General features: G+C 42.5%; 1 long non-coding RNA gene across 1 annotated transcript; it reads left to right on the top strand.

The window, feature by feature from the left end:
* Nucleotides 1-5,434: 5,434 nt before the first annotated feature.
* Nucleotides 5,435-11,611, top strand: LOC142829185 (uncharacterized). The gene is made up of 3 exons (XR_016349569.1): nucleotides 5,435-5,673; nucleotides 10,749-10,947; nucleotides 11,190-11,611. It is a non-coding gene; the product is annotated as an uncharacterized LOC142829185 (long non-coding RNA).
* The last annotated feature ends 9,206 nt before the right edge of the window (nucleotides 11,612-20,817 follow it).

Here is a 20,817-nt window from a genome sequence, read left to right as displayed (position 1 = left end):
TGCGGAAATACTATGCTGCTCCCATTCGGGCAAAAGTCCCTTTTGCGCAAAACTTTTCCGCAAAAGGGCCAGTGTAGACAGCTGAGATTTGTTTTGCGCAAAAAAGCCCTAATCGCGAAAATGGCAATCGGGGCTTTTTTGCGGAAAAGCGCATCTAGATTGGCCACGGACACTTTTCCGCAAAAAGTGCTTTTGCGGAAAAGCGTCCATGCCAATCTAGATGCCCTTTTCTGAAAATACTTTTAACGGAAAACTTTTCTGTTAAAAGCATTTGCAGAAAATCATGCCCGTCTAGACGTAGCCAGTGATTTCAGCTCTTCTGCTGTATAGTGCCAGGCTCCCCACAGCGATTTCAGCTCATAATAGAGGAGCCTCAGTGCTAGTACTCCACTGGCCCACAGTGAAGTCAACTCAGCAGTTCACAACTAGACTCCTAATAGAATCCAAATTAGTTCTGATATTCTACAGTGGAGAGAGAAAGAGGTGCAAATAGAATCCAAATTAGTTCTGATATTCCACAGGAGGAAGGGGGTGCAATTGGTGGTGTTTAGGCCCTCAGACAAGACCCCACTACCAGGTACAAAGACCTGTCCCCAGCCTCTCTCAACTTGACTTGGTTTGGAACCCATGCCCCTTGTCCAGCGAGTGCTACTTAGTTTATGGCGATTCCCTCTGTCATAAACAGTTCCATCATTCCATTGTCCTTGATTCACTTAATCAGGGTAACAACACTTTTATCCCCCCCTGCCTCAATAACAGAGAGACTGGGGATCCCACAGTGTGCAAAGTGACCATTTGGGCTGCTGTGAGCACATACTAGGCGGGGTGGGTGTGTCTATGCAAATTGGGTGTATCTATGCAAATGAGATCAGCCCCTGAAGTCTCTTTGCACCACTCACCACAGTTCACCACCAGATGTCAGGGTAGAGCTTATCCTGACCCTGCTTACATCTAGGCTGTGTCTAGACTGGCAAGTTTTTCCGCAAAAGCAGCCGCTTTTCTGGAAAAACTTGCCAGCTGTCTACACTGGCCGCTTGAATTTCCGCAAGAACACTGACGATCTCATGTAAGAAATCAGTTCTTCTTGTGGAAATACTATGCTGCTCCCGTTCAGGAAAAAGTCCTTTTGCGCAAAGCTTTTGTGCAAAAGGACCAGTGTAGACAGCTGAGATTTGTTTTGCGCAAAAAAGCCCCGATCACGAAAATGGCGACAGGGGCTTTTTTGCACAAAAGCGCATCTAGATTGGCACAGATGCTTTTCCGTAAAAAGTGCTTTTGTGGAAAAGCGTCCATGCCAATCTAGATGCTCTTTTCCGCAAATGCTTTTAACGGAAAAGTTTTCCGTTAAAAGCATTTGCGGAAAATCATGCCAGTCTAGACGTAGCCATTATCTAAAATATTTCATCTGAATAGTAATTTTGGTGGATGAAGTGGGTGAGACCCAGGTGCCGGAAATGTCTTTGCTGCTGTTTTGAAAGCGAGCAGTGTGCACCCTGCTTAGTGTGTGTTGCAGCTGTCTGAAGGACTGAACTCAATATTCCCCCTAAGCAGCTTTCCATGCAAAGGTAGTTGCTGGAAAGGCATATTAATCAGGACTCCTCATACTGTTCTCTTACGGTATGTCTACACAGCAACATTATTTTGGAATAACTAGCATTATTTCTAAATAACTTTGTCTGCATCTACACGCAGGCAGTTATTTCGAAATAGTGTTAAAATACTGTCCTTACAGAGTAAGAAGTCCTCCAGCAGCTCTGCCCCAGGGGTCCCCGATTCAGCCGCTGCTGAAACAGATCAGCGGCTGATTCCAGGAAGCCCCGGTCAGAGTAGCTCTGCCCGGGGCTTCCTGGAATCAGCCGCTGATCTGTATCAGCAGCGGCTGACTTGGGGACCCCTGGGGCAGAGCAGCTGGGGTCCTGCCAGGTTGGTCCCGCAGCGCCGAGGGGCGGCGCTACAAGACCAGCCCCGCAGCACCCCGGCTGCTCTGCCCCAGGCGTCCGGATTCAGCCTACTGGTGAAACTGACGCTACTGGTCAGTTTCAGCAGCGGCTGAATCCCAACGCCTGGGGCAAAGCAGCTGGGGTGCTGCCGGGTTGGTCTCGCAGCGCCAAAGGACGGCGCTGCGGGACCAACCCGGCAGGACACCAGCTGCTCTGCCCCAGGGGTCCCCGATTCAGCCGCTGTTGAAACAGATCAGCGGCTGATTCCAGGAAGCCCGGGGCAGAGCAGCTCTGCCCCGGGCTTCCTGGAATCAGCCGCTGTTCTGTTTCAACAGCGGCTGAATCGGGGACCCCTGGGGCAGAGCAGCTGGTGTCCTGCCGGGTTGGTCCAGACCAACCTGGCAGCACTCCAACTGCTCTGCCCCAGGCGTCCCCAAGAGCAGCTGGGGTGCTGCTGGGTTGGTCCCGCAGCCCCGAGGGACAGCGCTACGAGACCAACCCGGCAGCACCTCAGCTGCTCTGCTCCCGGCTTCCCCGATTCAGCTGCTGGTCAGTTTCAGCAGCAGCTGAATGGGGGAAGCCTGTCCGGCTGCCCCAGCACTTCTGGGTTCCTGATGGTGCCGGACCATCAGGAGTCCCGAAGCATTGGATGCCAGACTAATGGAGTTTTACTGTATTGTTTTTCTGGAATAACAGAAGTTATTTCAGAATGATGGCACAGTTTAGAAGCATCCTAAGTCCTTATAGTCTCTTCTATGACTATAGCTCCCATGCACTAGCACAACGAAAGGCAGGATCTACTTCCAAATTCATTGCTATATTAAACATTTAGGTTCCATTCACAAACGGACTTAAGCCCGTTTGCTACTTAAAGTGTGTGACTTCAGTTACACTTCTCATACGTTTAAAATTACCTTACTGAATTGAAGCCATATTTACTTAGTTTTAGACAATGCTAATTTAAAAGTTAGGTACTCTGCAGTCTTTATTTTAATTGACATAAAGAATAATATAGGTGGGCAACTTCAGTAAACTGGATTTGTGCTTTGAGTCCTTGTACTGTGATTGCACAGTTTGATTAAATACTGCACATTACATCTTCTGTTTATGACAGAAAAATGATTAATTATCACCTATCAGAAAGATGAATACTTTTTCATTAAATTAGGTAAAAGGAAAACACACTTAAAATGTACTATTATATGTCAGCTTTTGTATACATTTACCAAAACGAATACATATTCATAGCATTGTGAAATTTCTGTTTTCTTGTTACCGCTGTCTGCAATTTTAAAAATTGACCATAAGCTCTTACTTTCTCAGCAGAGGTGAAAGAGCAAAGCTAGAGATTTCTGTTTTCTTTATGCTATTTCTAGATTCTTGAGAAAACCATGAAGCAGAGATCTAATGGAGGAAAAATATGTCCATCAAGGATCAAACTGTGTTAGCACAGAACACTGCAGTGCAACAACTCCTACCACGACAATTCTTTTTAGCTACTTTTTATTAAATAGTTCCCTACCTTCTGATCATGTGTCTGTCAAACCTGCCTACTATTCTTCAGCCTCATGCAGGTTTTCTGTTTTAATACTGTGAGTATGTTCATATGGGTGGACAATGACATTAGCATATATGTAACCAGTAAGAGCAAATGATGGATGCAAATTGCTTTAAAATGGTTATGAGAGAAATGCTAACTTTTAAATATTCCCTTGTTTTAGTTCCCACCTGATGCCAAAGATTCTTTTTGGATCTATTTTAAGTGTAAAGAAATAAAATCATATTCTGTCCTTGACTCAGAACTAGGTTGTGTCTTTTTGGAACATTCTGAATTGTAAACATAGTTATAAGGAAATCACATACAGTAATGATGGAGCTGGAACACATAGTACAAACTGGATTCATACTTTTTTTTTTTTTTTAGATCTACATTTTTGTTGGGGTCTATCTCTGATAAACTAGCTTTCCCTCTGGGTTGGCTAGAATTAAATTGATGTGAAATATTCAACTCCAACCTGAAATATGTCTATCCTCAATCAGAGTTTGAGTCTCACATTTCTCCATGGCCCAATTCATGTTTGATTTGTGTCTTGGAACTCTCATCACAACCAATTTTCATGTATTGGGCAGTAAGCATTCATGGTGCTTTAGAATAGATAAACTTATGAAACAAAGGAATGTTGTCCCTGAAGCTCATCAAATCTAAAAAGCATCAATGATGGTACAGAGCAAATCACTGAATAGTTAGTAGAATGCTTTGTGGAAAAGATGAGTTTTTAGGGAAATTTTTAAGGAAGAAGAGGAGAAGCGGGGGAAGTCACTTGGCTTATTTTGTTCAGATGTATGCTTCTAAATTAAAAGGCACAAACTGCTGGGAATTGGTGAAGAAGTCAGGGGAGCAAGCAGGACTGAGGAATGAGCAGACTATAGAGGAGTAGGAACAGGGTTATGAACGTCCTGTACATGTATCGAAACTTAGATTTTTATTTTAAACAAGATGTACTTTGAGGCTGAATGAATTGCTGACCCTTCATGTGACTTGTCTATATGCTTCTACTCTGTGTGCAAAGGTCATGCCCCCCCAGGGAATGCAGGAAATGATAGGTGATAAAATGAACACATCCCACCTCTGCTGGACTGAATATCACAGTAATGAAAACAGTGTATAAATGAGTACAGAGGTCAGAGGAAATTGTTTGCTTTGTGGGCAATATAGATGCAGGAGACAAACTTGAGAGCTTCTGGCAATTAATGTGCTTGTTTTCTGAATGTTCTGACAGTAGTAAAGGCTGAATTATGACAGGAGAGTCGTGTAGCTTTTAATTAATATGTACCTCTATTCCTAAAGCTTTTTATACACCTTACATTGAAGTTTAATTGGCACAGTGGAGTCATTATTATACCTGAGGCATATAGGTACTAGTGTCCCCTCCAAAATGATTAAGGGGCTAGAGCAAATGACTTATGAGGAGCAGCTGAGGGATTTGGGCTTATTTAGTCTACAGACTAAAGAGAAGAGTGAGGAGGGGTTGAAAGCAGCCTTACCTGAAGGTAGGAGCCAAAGAGGATGGAGGGAAGCTGTTCTTAGTAGTGACTGATGGCAGAACAAGGAGCAATGGTCTCAAGCTGCAGTATGGGAAGTCTAGGCTGGATATTAGGGAAAATTATTTCACTAGGAGGGTGGTGAAGCACTGGGATGGGTTCCCTGGGGAGGTGGTAGAATCTCCATCTCTAGAGGTTTTTAAGTTCTGGCTTGACAAAGGCCTGGCTGGGATGATTTAGTTAGGGTAGGTCTTGCTTTTAGCGGAGGGGTTGGATTTGATGACCTCCTGAGGTCTCTTCCAACCCTGGGATTCTATGATTGTATGATTCAATTTCTAGTTTTTAAGTAGGCATTTTTGCCTAGCCTCTGGCTTGTGTGGTTTTATAAATATAGTCCCAAGGTAATATATTTTTTCTCTATCTCTCTTGTCCTTTGTTTTTTAAATAGAATTTTTCTGATGTGATTCAAAACAATGAAACTTGCACAAAGATTTCTGGTGCTTGGTAATATCCATGACATGGCTGCCTCGTCAGTGCAGTCAAACACTGAGGACCATTACAGAAAATGTGCTACATATGCTTACTTTTTACCAATACAGACAAGATGGCAAGACAATGATCAGCATGGGCATGCAAGCAATGTTGTCTACTACAGCTACTTTGGCACTATGATCAACTATTTTCTAATCAGGTATGTATGCTGTTTCTCAGGGACTGCTCCCAGATTTCCTTTTGTATAATTATTACTGTGGGTGATTTTGAAGCCATTTTGGGGTTAAATAGGTAAGAATGTTTTTGCATGTTCTTCTTCACTCTTGTATGTCCCAGTGACCTAGAATGAGGCAAACATGAAACTGAGGATTTTTCTTCACTTATACTGGCTTTAGCAGCATGGCCATATCAACTCAGTTGTGTGGCTAAAAGACAGACACTGTTTGTTAGCACTTTTGCCCACAAAAATCTTCTACCACTCACAAGTGGTGCTTGCTTTGTTGGCAGGAGAGCACTCTTGCAAGACAAAACACTGTTTACACTTATCCTTGCCTTGACAAAGCTTTTATCATTCAGGATTATTTTTTAATCACTTGTGGAAACCCAAAGGTTTGTCTCTCAGTTGCTGACGTAGGCAAAGCCTGAGATACCACTGCAGCAAAGACACAAGTATTTAATCTCTTGGGCAGTATTTAAAGTACATTTAGTTTTACACATAATTCTCTTAAAACTCCTTTAGGCATCAGTTGTGTTGGAATCGATATTTAAAAGTAAACAATAATTATATGCAGGCTGAATGAAATATTCCTCAGTAATCCACATTAGTTCATGTAAGCCAGTAACAACTTCTTCTCTTAGATGATGGACAGAGCTTTATTTTTTATTTTTTTTTTTTTTAATATTGCCAAGGCACTGCAACAAGTCCTCTATTGTGGATTTTGGCAAGCACTAATATTGGCTTCTCATGAAGCACTATCAAACCCATTTGTGATACAGATATCGCACCTCAGGGGGTTTGTTGAGGAGCTGTTACTGTAACCCTTTGGCCTTTTGTTAAAAGCCAAAGAGCCTGTCAGAACGATCCTTACTTCAGTAACAGTGTAGCAGACATTTATGCATGTGCATAATTTTAAAATCACAAATAATTCTACTGAAGTCAGTTCTGTGCTTAAAATTTTGCAGGATTTGGATCTAGGTGTATGTAGCTAATTTTGTTCTATATAACTGCCATGTCTAAGGTTAACTGCATGGGGCTCTTATGGACAAGGCAAATACTAATCTTACTTTCTGAGCATGGTTTATGTCCCTTAGAAAAGGGACATAATTGAGCAAAAGGAATAGTTTAGATAAAAACATGAAACTGCCAACAAATTTCAGATGAGTAAGGTATCTAATTCTGATTGTCATACATAAAATCCACTGTTCTGCCTAGTATGTAAATCACTAAATCACTCAACCTATATATGGCAATAGAGTTACATACTCTGTGGCTATGTCTACACTGCAAGGTTTTGTGGCAGAAAATATGCTAATGACGGACTCTCCCCGGGAGGCATAAGGATCTTGTGCAAAAGGGTTTTTTTGCGCAAAATGGAAGCGGCTACACTGCTTCTTTTTGTGCAAAACCCCCTTATGCAAAAAGCAATGGCAAAAATATGCTAATGACAGCATGACTCATGCTAATGAGTCCCTCATTAGCATTTTTTCTGCCACAAAAACTTGTGGTGTAGACAAATCCATGTCTGATTGGACAGCAATTACTGTGGGCTACCTAGAGTTACTCTGGCATAGAGAAAAGTTCAATGTACTGAAAAAAGTATTTTGTAAAATAAGTGAAAATTTTTCCTTAAATGGTTCAGGATTATTCTAATTTTATAAAATAATGTTTCTGTTTTGTAATTGTGGAGTGCAGAGTAACAGAATCATAATACAAAGATAAAAAATTATGTGAGAAACAGCAAGAAATAAAAAAATTGATTAACAAATTTAAAATAAATAACTGCTCCATCTGCAGACACATTAACATGCTGTTTCAGGCCCCACGCACTGAGTAGGCACGAAGTGCCTCACACATCTCGCGCAATTGCATTAAGCTGCTTGCAGTAAGAAAAAAATTATGCCCTCACCAGAAGTGCCCTCCCCGGGGTCAGTGCTTAACTGGGAGACGTCCTGGGATGAGAGGACTGGCTCCAGCATCATGAAGAGCTCTTGGCTCTCACTGATCACTGATTGGCCAGTCTCCTCTTCCTTCTCCTCCCCCTCTGCCACCATGCTCTCCTTTATGGTGATGCCAGGAGTGTCTTGGCTGGACCCCATGGTCACGCTTGGGAAGCTGGTACCTGTCTCCCGCAAAGGCAGCCAACTGCTCATAGAAGTGGCAGCTGTGAGGTGCAGCACCAAACTGTCCACTATCCTCTTCTGCCTTGTGGTAGGATTGCCTCAGCGTCTTGATTTTGACTTTGCACTGCTGGGAATCCCTAGAATGGCCTTTCTTCACTAACTTGTGATCTTTGCATAAATGTCTGCGTTCTGTTTGCTGGTTTGGAGCTTGGAGAGCGGCCTTGATGAGGTCCAAAATCTCCTGGCAGTAGCTGAGACTATTCCTGGGTCTCAAGTGGACCTAAATGTTTTTGTAGACCAGGCATGAGGACAAGCTTGGTGAATGATAAATAGGTAGATCGATTTTGATGCACTTATAACTTTTTAAGTTTTCCTTTTTATGTAGACAACATTAACACAGAATTGCATAAACTTTCTTCTACTTAATATTCAGAACATCTAAGGAAAAGAAACATAATTTTAATGACCTTAGAAGCTAACAGGTTTTAAGGGCAACTGCTGTACATTCTCTACGGTATAGTGTAGTCTCACTGGCAAAAGTGGAGCAGTGCTACCATGCCCTACTTACTAGAGTTATTCTGGTTATGCTCTGGGCAGGAAGGGGCATTGTATAGATTGGTGAGGTTTTATTATAACATGAAAATGTCTGTAGATGTTTGGCTGAGCTGTAATTCTAATGAGAAATTTGAATAGTTTCAAACTTTTAGCTGTAATAGGACACACCCATTTATATAAAAAATGAAATCACTGGGAATCTGGCAAAAAAAGAGTGCAAGTAAAAGCATTTCTACTCAAAATAGGTTAAATGGAAAGGGCACGGTCAATTTATTTAGGCCATACATTTGACTGTTCTGGTAGGGATCCTCTTTTTGGTTTCCACATGTTTTTGTTGTTGATTTGTAAATACACCATTCTAGCTGAGGACACCATGGAGGGAAAATAAACTAAGCACTAAAACCTTGCCTTCCTGGCTCTTGGGAAGGAGGCTTTGCTCGGGCTACAGCTACACTGCCATTTTTTTTTGCAGAATAGGATATGCAAATTGCATTCTCGTTTGCATATCTTCTTCCGAATCTTTTTGCAGAAGAGGTTTTGCCGCTAAAAAGCCCTGTGTAGACAGGGCCATCTGTCGGGGAAAAAAAACATTTTTGCAAGATCCCTTATTCCTCAAAAATCAAGGTTTATAGGATCTTGCGAAAAAGAAATATAATTTATGCCATCATGTGCCTAAAGTGTCCGTCTGCTATGTACATTGGACAAACGTCTCAGACACTTCGCCAAAGAATCAATGCACACAAAACAGACATAAGACTCTCTCACAGAGAGAAAGCTGTTGCTTGCCATTTCAGCCAGACTGATTATTCCCTCAATGACCTTAAAACATGCATATTGCTTCAAAGAGACTTTAACTCCAGACTTCAACTAGAAGCTTCAGAATTGTCATTCATGCTTAAATTTGACACTTTCTGTATGGGTTTCAACAAAGACTCTAATTATCTCACCCATTACAAAGATAGTTTCCCCAATTATCACCCCTAATGTCATTACCTCACAGAAACTAACCTTTCCCCCTCACCCCCACTCTGTTCTAAAATTTGATTTGTCAATTTCACATGCGTTCATTTTTTTGATTGTATCACTTTGGTATATATGGTTGTGCCGATTTTCTTCCACATATTGATCTGAGGAAGTGGGTCTGGCCCACGAAAGCTCATCACGTAATAAACCATCTTGTTACTCTTTAAAGTGCTACATAGTTCTGTTTTTTCTTCCGCAAAAAGGTTTGGAAGAAGATATGCAAGCGAGAGTGTGATTTGCATATCCTCTTCCGCAAAAAAAGGCAGTGTAGTTGAAACCTCGGAGTGGAGATGGCAACCCTTACCATCTGGCTCCTAAGGCGGCAGCTTCGCTGAATGTAACCGACACCGTTAACTGATAAGTATCCACTTACACTCAAACATCCCTATAGAGGACAAAGTTACATTTTTAGGAAATGTGATGTTATGTGCAGAAAAATATATTCTGAGTCCTTTTGGCTAATCTTACAGTTTCACCTCCTTGGGTTTGGTTGCTGGAAATTTTGTAGGGGCAAATGGTTACAGAAATCAGAGTTAATATGGACTGAGTTTATTTATACAATAACTGGATTTTCCCCTCTACACTAGTACTAATTTCTCAAACTGGTTTTATTGATTTTAATGCTGCTGAAGGCTAGACATAATGTACTTGCCTCTTTTTGTCACCTGAGACATTCTCAGAAATCTGAGGATGGATTAATAAGATACCTAATTGACTGTCAAAAATAAAGCATGGGTCTCACCAGATACAAGTGTGAAAATGTATTTGAACCTGAGAAAAGAAGAATGACTAGGAACAGGAATTTCCTGATTCTAGAAGGTGTCAGACAAGGGCATAAAAAGAGCAAATTAATCAACCTATGTAATTTTTTTTTTATATCAAATTGTGTGACTGTCCCTAATTCTAGACTCTAAATTCTAGTATGCCATCATTTTATGTGTTTAGAAACTGGCTTCAGACGACAACCTCCATTATTGATATGTTAAGTAGTCACTTGTTAAAAGTAGCAAGAAATTCCTAACCTTTCATGTTGACTTCAGCTTGTTCCTAAAGTGGAAAGAAGTATATGAGGTTCCAATCATGTTGACGTGTGGAAGGGGTTAAGTAATTCTTGAACAGTTTATCGCTCATCAATTGTAATTAAATATGTTTATATTAAATTATGTGTTGTAATTAATGTAAAATCTTTTAGTCTGTGCTGTTATTAGAACCAGATGCTGAAGTATCAACAATATTTCAACATGACTGTGCTGCCTTGCCAGCTGTCTAACCGTAATTACCTTAATCTCAGCTTGTTATCTAATTATCACCTTTGTAAAGGGAAAAGTACTCTCTAATGCGTACTGATTGTTTCAGATGATGATGAAGAGCGTGAAACAGCTGTCAGATATCTTTAGGCCTGCTTATCTAGGTTAGAAAACTTATTGTGAGGCCTAGTTTGCTTCAAATCTCCCTGACGGAAAGTGGAACAATGGACATGAGACTTCTTCCACCTTGTTTACTCTTGGGATGTGAATCTAGTAATCAGTAGAAACAAAAGAATTGCAGAAAAGAGGTAAAGAAATCTCTCATTGTCTTGAAATATGGTGAGAGAATGTATGCAGATAAGTACTGTGTAGATTTCTGTAAAAATATGGCAAAAAATCTTTTTATAAGTACATTCTTGTGTTTTAATAACTAAAAATTACCACACCAGGAAGTTATGTCATAAGCTAACATACTCTAGCTAAGTGCAAGAATTTACTTATTGAATTTTGTAATACTATCATCTCACATTTATACCCAATTTTATCCTAGAAAAATCCAAAGTGTGTTAAGAATTTAACAATTTACAATCAAAAGTTGCAAGAATCTCTGCTGAAATATGGTTATCTTCTGAGATGAGATATAATTGTCTGACAGAACACTTCAGTATGATGCAACAGTTCAGCTGTGTTATATCTAAATTAAAACATACAGGAAATCTTGGGAGATTGAAGGGTAAGAATGAAATTAAATGGAATTTGGTTACAACTTCATGGTTGTTCTTCGGATGATGTCCCCGTGGGTGCTCCACTGTAGGTGTTGGGTTGCCCCAGCGCCACGGATCAGAGTTTTGCGCAGCACTAGCTAGTTGGGCTGCGCATGCACACCAGTTGTCTTGTGCCATTTGCACCCGTTGCTTTGCGCACGTGGTCCGACCCCTCCTCAATTCCTTTGTTACTGCCCTTGGCAGAAGATGGAACTGTGAACTTCTCTCCTCAGAGAGTTACCTCAGATTTTTGCCTTCATTAGTTAGTTGTTATTTCCCTTAGTTTTAATAGTGATAAGTGGTTTTGGAGTTAGTTAGGTCAATTATACTTGTTATCATTCTATTTTAACAAAAAAAGGGGGGGAGCTGCTCACGGCTTCACACACACGAAGAACAAGAAGAAAAGGCAGAAAAATAAAATAAAAATAATAGAATACAAAAAGAACAATGAATCAAACGACAGGAAAGAGAAAACAATATCTTTTATTTTACATGAGTCAGTGAACCATGCCCAACTCCCCTGGTATTAAAAAATGTGACAAATGCCGCAGGGCCTTGTCAGCCTCTGATAGACACTTTTCCTGCATTCGCTGGCTTGGTGAGAGGTATAGTCCACAAAAATGCCCTCACTGCAGCAAGTTAACTGCCTGATCTCATTGAAATAGAGAGATACAGCTCTGCATGCTCCTTTTCGATAAGGCTCTTCAGCCTTCAGCTCGGGATGGGGAGGGGTTTACCGAGCCTTCCAGGGCAGAAAAACAGTGTGCAAGTTCACTAGCGCCTAATCTGGTGTGGAAGAAGAGACTTTCGTCTACCAGGTCTTTGCCAACCTCTAAATCCACCTCTAGGACGGAGATTCCACCCCCTCCCTAGGTAACTCATTCTAGTGCTTCCTCATCATCCTCGGGGAATCATTTTTCCTAACATCCAACCTAGACCTCCCCCACTGTAACTTGAGACTATCAGTCATTACAAAAAGGTAATTTTCTGCTACTGAATTAAAATGACTCTGTCCCTTTGTAGAGACCAGTCGTGCAAGGTGGTGAACGTACTTTGCGAGGCACTGAGCATCCTCCGTTCTGATTAATATGCCTGTGAGCTGATGACACTCTGAACTATGCTTCAAATTCTCTTCAAGGTGGGGTCCTTAGGTAAGAGAAACCATATGTTTTAGGACTGTCAAGCAATTAAAAAAAGTAATCGTGATTAATCACGCGATTAAAACAATAAGAATACTATCTATTTAAATATTTTTGGATGTTTTCTGCATCTTCTAATATATTGATTTCAATTACAACACAGAATACAAAGTGTGTAATGTTCACTTTATTTTTTATACAAAACATTTACACTGTAAAAAACAAACAAACCTGCAGTTCACCTCACTGAAGTATTGTAGTGCAAATTCTGTCATGAAAGTTGAACTTAAATTCTTCTATATAATCAATATATGTGTGTCCTGTTCAAAAGAGTCCTTTTTTAGCTCAGCCCCAGCTGCAGGCGGCACAGGGCCAGAGGGGGGTAGACTCTGCCCTGGGCAGTGCAGAGTTTAGGGAGGCTCAGCACCCAACTGCAGCTGGCATAGGGCTTAGGGGTGAGGGTCAACCCCCAAGCTCAGGGGAGGGGTCACCCCCTGGGTTGCGGGGTTAGACCCCACCATAGGCAGTGCAGAGTTCGGGGGGGGGGGACTCAGGCCCAGAATCAGATGTGGGGGGAGGGTCAGTCCCAGCCCCAGGAGGCAAAGAGAGGGTGGCTTGGATGAGCCCTGCCAGGGCTGGGGGTGGGGGGACAGCTTGGGCAAGCCCTCCCTCTCCAGGCTGTTTTATTTTAAAAAAATATGGTCACTTGGGAGGGGAGAGGAACAGCTGCCAGAGTCTTTACCTTTCTTGTTTACTTCTCTGTTGGAGCTGGCAGCCTTCAGGGTTTTTTCCTTTCCTCACTGTTTTTTCCCCATGCGCCCTCTGGTGACGGTTTGTATGACTGCACCTTACCTGAGAGACGCTCAGCTGGACGCTGGAGCAGCTCATGCTGGTTTGTTGACCTGGTTTGTAATAGCAGCCCAATGGTAAAAGACTATCTTACTTTGGCATGGAAATAGATGCTTGCTGATAGGACTGGAGAACTGTTACTTTCAGTGTGCAAACAAAATGCAAGTGTATATCCAATTGTACAGGCAATTTTCATGGGGAAAGGGAGTGTCTCAGACACTCAGTCTATGCTTCCTGAACCTTGAGGCTAGGGCAAACAATAGAAGCTGGGGGTTCTGACCCATCAGGTAGGACAGAGCAAACAGTCTTCAGCCCCTGGGGCATGGCATATCGAAAGCTTGGAGCCTGTCTTCACTGCCACTTTACTGTGCTATGAAAAAAAATACCCCAGTGAGTGCATCAAGTTACAATGCTGTAAACTTAGCAGTGTGAACAAAGTCTCTGTCTCTAATTAGGATCCCCTGAAGTCATGTCTAGTGATGAGTGCAGTGGGAAAGAGGAGTAGAAAATCGTGGAGCCACCCCACTTCACCAGGTTTGGAGCCAGAGCTCTGTGAAGCTGGTAAATCCCCAATTCAGGCACTGACTTCAAGTGCTTTCCCTGAGTCATTTCCTACCATAAGGGCCATATTGTCCCAGTCAGTCTCAACAGTCGGCAGGTTGGCCACAACGTAGTCCCAGTCCACAGTCCCAACCGCCTGAAGAGTCGCAGGTTCCTCTGCTGGAACCTGCAGCACATGTCTTTCCTTCTCCTCAGCCAGTCCAGAGGGAGCGGGACTGCCTCCTTTTTTTCTGTCCTGTCTACCTAAAGCATGCACAAAAGGTTAGGCCCCGGTGGCACAGTACAGAGTTGGCACACCCTGCCATCATTACCATAGTGAAACGTTATTTCATCCTTGAATCCATGGAGCTCATGCTTATATTTTCACCCTGACTGCCAAGACTATTTTGTCAGACTTTTCAGAAAACCATCAAATGAGGCCATCAGTAAAAAAGGCATTGTAAATACATTGTAATTTTTAAACAACTTTTGGATCAGAACTTTCTTATCTACAAACACTAATTTTAGACTTTATTTGTGCCCCAAAGCAGAAAATGGCCCTGAACCATTAGTATACCCCATATACTTTTTGTCTGAGAGATCTACATTGGCCCATTAAACTAGAATGGCTTCCTTAGTCTATCTAGTCAGTGAACCATGAACTGAAGAGATTCCTAAATAGGCCTTGACAAGATTGTCACAATGGAGCCAGTACCATCTTTCAGGTTAGGGACTTACCAGCAACGAATTCCAGGGAAACGATCTGACGTGATAGAATGTATAAGTAGCAGCAAAAGAAATAAAAACACAAATAGCTATTATCGAATATTGTTAAACCAAGACATTTTGAGTGAAGGTTAAAAATTAAGGTAGGTTCTTTCTAAATTTGCAGTTTTTGCCTTTTTAGCCTTCACTGGGCTCTCCTTGTGGTAGTAGATCAAAGATGAATCCTTCAGGTAACATTCAGCGGTTTGCTGGGATTTTCTAAACATATGTTTTTAAAATTAAGAAGATGCTCATTGTAGAGAAAAAACTCTGCTGCTAGAAATCTACTGTTTATATTTACATCTGAATATAAAATTTAAATTTCTACATATGTAGCTCCCTGACCTCTAAACCTAAATGCTGAGGTTTCTCTATAGAGAAGAAATGAATATATTTTCTATTTAAATTATTCTGAGTTTGATGAAACAGGGCAGAATAGTGGTAAATAGCATTTAATATGTGTATAGTCACATGGTGCCACCTATTGAATATTTGAATTGGTTTTTATTTGTATATGAATTAATTATTTTGAAATCAACTGGAATGTCCTCAAACCCATTGCTACATTGGTCTTTGCTGCTTTGGTACAAAATAGTCTGAAAAACAGCACAGCCTCCAGTGAATCCCTGGCTATGTTAAAGCAATCCAGATAATTAAAAACTAAGAAAAAGAAGTTTGCATAGCCTTTTGTGTAACCTCTAAAATGGATATTCGGATTGTGTATTATGCTATTGAACTTCAGGTTATTTAGCAAACGAGTGTATTTTTTTAGGATTTTAGGGGTGAAATGTACAAATGTGCATGGTGGTTTAAAAAGTTAAAGACAAGAAGGTCCCTGATCAATGAGTTTGCACCCTATGGGCCAAATCTAGTTTCCTGAGAGTAGGGTAGGGCATTGGAAGCCAATAAAATGCTTATGTAAAATGAAGAGGCACAGTCCAATGGAAGTAAATAGATTCTTTTTGACTTCGCTGGGCACTAGATTGGGCCCTAAATTAAAAACCGTGGAATACGAATCCTGCAGGGAAGCTTTTCTTAAACTATAGGTCAGGACCCCAAGGTGGATCATGACCCCATTTTAATGGGTCACCAGACCTGGCTTAGATTTGTGGTGGCCTGGGACCAAAGCCAGAGGGCTTCAGTCCTGGCTGGTAGGGCTCGGGCTTTGACTTTGCTTCCCCCGCCCCAAGGGCAGGAGGGCTCTGGTAGGCTCATGCGTGGTTGGTAATGTAGGCAAGGGAAGGCACAGCCTTCCCAAAACTAACTACATGCCCAACCACCTAACGCTGAGGCTATTGCCGGGGAAGGCTAGGGCTGTGGTGTGGCAGCCCCAGTCCTCCATGTGGCCACTGGGGAGGGCTGGGCTGTGGCCGCCTCGCCTCTCTACGTGGCTGCCAGGGAGGGAAGGGCCAGGGCTGTGGCACAGCAGTCCCGCCTCTTCACATTGCCGCTGGGGAGAGCCGGACTGGGAGTTCATGGGGCTTGCCCTCAGGTGGAAGAGGCTGGGGCTTGACCTCCCCAGCGGGTCTCTTACCCGATGCCCATGCTCAGGCTTCAGTCTCTCTTCCTGGGGTCATATAGTAATTTTTGTTGTCAGAAGGAGTTCATGGTGCAATAAAGTTTGAGAACCCATTCATAGAAGACTGCAGCATTGGTATTTCGGGAGCATAGGAGAATGAGAGCTATGAATTAAAGCTAAAATGTAAGTAGGAATGGGTCCTACTTTGTTATAGTCAAGCAGATATCCTGTGCTGCTTGACAGCTACAGTGTCTCACAAGTATCACTGAAACTTGTTCCTTTTTAGCTCATACTGGCAGTAGAGCATCGATCCAATTTATCAGTAGTGTCGAAAATGCCTGTTATACTACTTCATGCATTTGTTTCTGAGAAATTGGGAAAAGATCAGTTTTTCACTGACATATGTATTAAATAATTACAGGATAAGCCATATTAATGTTGAATTTTAGAGGTTGTCTTGTGAGGGGCTGCCTGAGAGTGTGCTTTGTGTAGTGCATAATGGTTGAGATTTGGGTTCCACATTTCTGTCTAGTGAATGATGCTCTACATATATATTTTGTAATTCAATTATGATATTATGGTTTCCTTTAATAATGGGATTTCTTTAGGACAAAGGAACCTCATTTAAAGTTGATTTCTGCGGCACATAGATCTGCCCAAGTTGTGAAGATGCAGTACAGCAGTGCTTGAAAGTAGGGCTGTCAGTTTAATACATTGTGTGAAAATTGGGGCCAAAGGTCACCAATCTCCTGGTACACAAATCTCCCTCTGAGAATCTCATTTCATTCAGACTATCAGTTAGATTAGAAATACCCTAATTATCCCACTGAAATTAAATTACTTTATGTAAGGGTGATATAATGAACAACTAAAAAGAAGCTATACAACCAATCATCCTATTAGTCACAGCAAGACTAGACTACTATACACTAAATGGCTCTAGTTGATTATTGCAGGCTGGTTTATGCCATGTATAATAGAAGGAGGAAAGAAAAACAAGAAAGATTTGTTCTAATTTCTCTTGTTACATTTTTACGATTTAATTCAGTGTGCATATTTTAAGCAAAATAGGTATTGGGTTGATTGTGATGTCAAGGATTGTAGGTTTCATGAGTTATAAATGAAGCATCATGGGGGGAAAAATAAAGGTGTTTGGGACATCTTACCAACCTGGTCTTTTTTCATTCTGTTTTATGAGAACCTGCTTTATGATGTGCTGCAGGTCAGTCCTAATAATTTATGCTCTGATCTTGCACAGGTGCCAGAGACATAGTGAGGGTGTTATTTGCCCAGGGGCAAAGGCAAAATTTGCGCACACACCCCCACCGCCATGTGGTGGGGCCCTGAACCTGGTGCAGAGCTGAGACCAACCCGGGGGAGAGAGGGAGCTTGTACCATGTCTTCCCCCACCCCCTCCAGTTTGGGGCCAGGCCCCCGTACGCGCTAACCTGCTGGCCGAGATAGAGGAGGGTCAGCCTGGGGGTGGAGAGGCGGGGAAGAGGTTCCAGCCGCCAGCGACGGGCGGAGGACGAGCAGGCGAGCTGAGGAATGACAGTCCAACAGAGGGGGACTAAATTGGCACCCCCTAGCATGGCACCTGGGGGCTACACCACTGACAGGTGCTCAGTGGATGTTGAGGGCACTTGGCACATTTCTGGATCAGGTGCAATTTATATAACTGCTGCTGAAGAAATCTGATGGTCTCCCTGAAAATAGTTTATCTTCTCTGGTCCCTACCTTATACTCTGCTGTACTGCACATTCAGTTTTTCATCTCCTCTATCAGGAATCTTTGATAAAAGCATACAATGAGTTATGAGAAAGTTATGGCAAATTTTCCAGTGAAATCCTCCAGCAAGTCTTATATCCACTTTTGATGGCGTTCCATATGAAATAATATATTTGTTACCATGTTATTTAGGTTTTATCTGTAATAGCATCTAAAGAAATCATGTAAGGAAAAAGCAGCAAGCCATTCAGGTTCTGTAAATACCGCGTTATATTATATAACTTTAATAGAAAGAACAATGTAGTATTTTTAAAGATAACCGGCTGCTAAATTCCTTAGTTTATCTGAACCCACACAAAGTAAAAGAGTGTAACTTTGCATTTAAGCTGATCAGAGTTGCAAGGGGCATTCAAATAGAGCAAATGTGAGCTGAGTGGTACAACAGGTTCTATGCTATATATCAGGAGCTGAGATGGAAAGGTCCAGTATTAACTAAAATCACTTTTCTTTTATCAGACGATTACCAGGAAATAAACAACAAAGTCTTGAGGGGTGGAGGAGCATATCTTGTCTGTTGGGAAGGAAAATAAGATTATTTGGATGAGGAGGACAGAATTATAAAGAAATGATGCAATTACCAAAATTAAAGTAATTCTTGATGCCAAATTCATGCCTCAAGGTGGCAATATAAAGGGGGAAAATGTGTCTAAATTTTGAGACACTAGTAAAGAACTAAACCTGTACAGAAGCCTTAATAGAATATTAAGCCTATTGTGACTCACCATATGGGGTCTCTAGTCAAGTTTGAATGCAGTAAGGTACAAAGTCATTTAGAAATTCTTGATGAAATCCCATTACTATGTGCTTTTCAATATAAGGGAAAATTACTTTAGCTGGAACTAGTATGTAGTGATTTTAATCATAGGGTATAGAGGAATCACAGTTGCTGAGTAGAGACAAAAACTCACACTGTTTTCATAGATTGCTGTCTGATCAGCTATTGCAAATCCTTCTATTGTTGTTGCATTTACTACTGTGCATCCCCTACATTTTGCATTCTATTGGGGAAGAGAGGGAAGAAGAATGGACATACAATTAATGATGAGTCGGCCAGTGAAAGGAAACTTCCTGAAATTATAATAACTGGAAAAAAATTTAAAAAACAAACCATGGAAAACAGTGAACAGCTAAATGTCTGTTGTTTCTCCAGTGTAGCATAGTCAGCAGCCCATTCTATGACTGCTTGGCTCAAGATTTAGAGTGGTCCCGTGTAATGACACCTAGCAGTACATGTTGTATTGGTCTGGGAACTAGGGAGTCAGGGAGAACCACAAAGTCTGTACATGTCCAGCAGCTTTAGTAAAGAATTACTAATGTGTTCACTACAGCTGAGTCCTGACTTCTTGTTATCACAAGAGATACTACACCCAGTTCTCATGACATTTGGGCCTCTGATTCTTATTCTCTACTCTTTGATTCTGGGGCCTCGTTATGGGGCAAGCATGCCAACCCCGCTTGAGGCTCAGCCCCACATGTGTACCAGTTTGGAGAAGTCGGGGCTCTGTGCCTCCCCTCCCGATTATACCTGTGACTTGTCACAGGATGCAAGACCTGCAGCTTCAGTAAATAATGACGCCCCTTCTCTGTAGGTGCTGGGGCCTAGCAGCCAGAGTCAATAACAACACTCTCCATCTGTGGGGCAGTGTGGCCCAATGGCCAGAGTCAATAACCCTGCCCTCTTCACACAAGGCAACATGGCTGTCAGCCAGAGTCAACAGCAAAGCTCACTTCCTGCTGGGCAGCATGGCCTAGCAGCCAGAGGCAATAGCAAAGCTCACTTTCTGCAGGGCAGTGTGGCCTAGCAGCCAGAGACACTAGCAATGACCTCTTTCCAAAAGGCAGTTGGGCCTAACAGCCACAGTCACGGAGTCAACAACACCTCTTCTCTGCAGGGTGGTCAGGCTGAGCAGCCAGAGTTAATAACAATGCCCTCCTTCCATAGGGCAATGAGGCCCAATGGCCAGAGTCAATAACCATGTCCCTTCACACAGGGCAGCATGGCCTAGCAGCCAGAATTACTAGCAATGCCCTCTTCCCAAAGAGCAGTGGGACCTAGAGGCCACAGTCACAGAGTCAAAAATAACGTCCTCCTCTCTGCAGGGCAATCATGCCTAGTGGCCAGTTAGGCCACAGTGGTAGACCCTCATGGGGCTGGTGAGGAAGCGGTAGGAGGACCCGGGCCCACCCTTTCCACTAGGTCCCAGCCCAGCTCGACAGAGAATCCTACCAAAACATGCACCTGGGGTACAACTTCCCACACTGGGCTATTTCTTACCCATCTCTCCTACATAGACTTCTCTGGCTCTTCCCTCCAGTTTGGGGGCTTCTGCTACGGTTCCTTGCTGACTGGTGATGACGTCTGGGTACCCTTGTGCTTCCATCTCAGGAGCTCCTGTGGCACCTTCTTCCTTGTCAGCAGTGAGCCCCAACTGAGCTGCTCCACAGGCCTTTTACATCTGGCCTCTAGATGGAGCATGCCCAGCAGGGCTGTGGAGGCGAGGCCTTCTCTGCCAGGTAGCCAGGGTTAACCTTCGCAGTCCCAGCGTGGCGTTGGTACACCCTGTCACAGGCTTCAATCTGGTCTTCATGTGTTTTTTTGTCATCAACATCACTGTTTCTTTCCTTTAGCTTGGAAAGTGTGTCACTCACAATGCCACGTAGTGTGTGCAGTGACCTAAAAGGGATGCTGTTAAGCAGGAGTGAGGAACCTGTTTTGGGTCCAGGGTCTCTGACCCACAGAATAATCAGTCAGAGACTGTACATAAGTGAGAAGCAAGGAAAAAAAACCCTAAACCTCACTGACATGGCCCCTGA

This window comes from Pelodiscus sinensis, chromosome 5 (genome assembly GCF_052426305.1).
Source record: "Pelodiscus sinensis isolate ZL-2025 chromosome 5, ASM5242630v1, whole genome shotgun sequence".
Lineage (NCBI taxonomy): Eukaryota > Metazoa > Chordata > Testudines > Trionychidae > Pelodiscus > Pelodiscus sinensis.
Note: the sequence above shows the minus strand (reverse complement) of the source record. Positions and strands in the feature narration are given on the sequence as shown.